Source organism: Terrapene carolina, unplaced genomic scaffold, assembly GCF_002925995.2.
Source record: "Terrapene carolina triunguis isolate 2854851 unplaced genomic scaffold, T_m_triunguis-2.0 Scaffold88, whole genome shotgun sequence".
NCBI classification, from domain to species: Eukaryota; Metazoa; Chordata; order Testudines; family Emydidae; genus Terrapene; species Terrapene triunguis.
Window position 1 is genome coordinate 23,288,754 of NW_020664439.1, and position 831 is coordinate 23,289,584.

General features: G+C 49.7%; 1 protein-coding gene across 1 annotated transcript in view; it reads left to right on the forward strand.

Moving 5' to 3' along the window:
• RNF13 (ring finger protein 13) overlaps positions 1 to 831 on the forward strand; it is a 120,800-nt gene that overhangs the window by 55,994 nt on the left and 63,975 nt on the right. The window lies entirely within an intron of this gene.

Genomic DNA, 831 nt, shown 5'->3' on the forward strand with positions numbered 1-831 from the left:
TGACAGCCTTTTGGTTGGGCTCTCCCCTGGGGTGGAGTGAGAGGGTGCACGCAGCATCCCCCCCCGCGTTCTTACACGTCTGGGTGAGGAGGATATGGAACATGGTGAGGGGGGAGGTAGGTTATACAGCGGCTGCAGCGGCAGTCTGACATCCTGCTCCCGTTCCTGAAGCTCCACCAGACGCCGGAGCATGTCCGTTTGCTCACGCAGCAGCCCCAGCGTTGCAGCCTGCCACCTCTCATCTCGAGCATCCCTCAAGACCTCACGGTCACTGGCATCTTTCCTAAATTTAGATACAGTGTCCTTCCACTCATCCAAATGAGCTCTTTGATTGTGGGTGGATTTCATTATTTCTTTGAACATGTCTTCTCTCGTCATCTTTCTACGACGCCTTATCTGAGATAGCCTTCTGGACGCAGGAGTGAGGCTTGAGACATTTGCAGCTGCTAGAGGGAGGGTTGAAAAAAAGTAGAGAAGTTTTTAAAATGATACATTTTACAGAACAATGCTTGTACTCTTTCATGGTGAACACTATTCACATTACATAGCACATGTGATTTCAGTACAAGGTCGCATTTTCCATCTTAATATTGAGTGCCTGTGGCTTTGGTGTTAGAGATCACAGACGCAGGTCCGGGCAACAGAATTCTGCTTGCATTCAGCCATGGTAAGCCATTGTCTTTCAGCTTCTGCGCCCTCCTTTCCCACATACCAAGCAAAGCCTGTTGACTGCTGAGGTTTTCCTGTTAACCTTCAGCAGCAGAAACCAAACTAAGCCCCCTCGCCCCTGCTAAAAGCTAACTGCAGGGAAGGATTTCTTATCAGCCACAG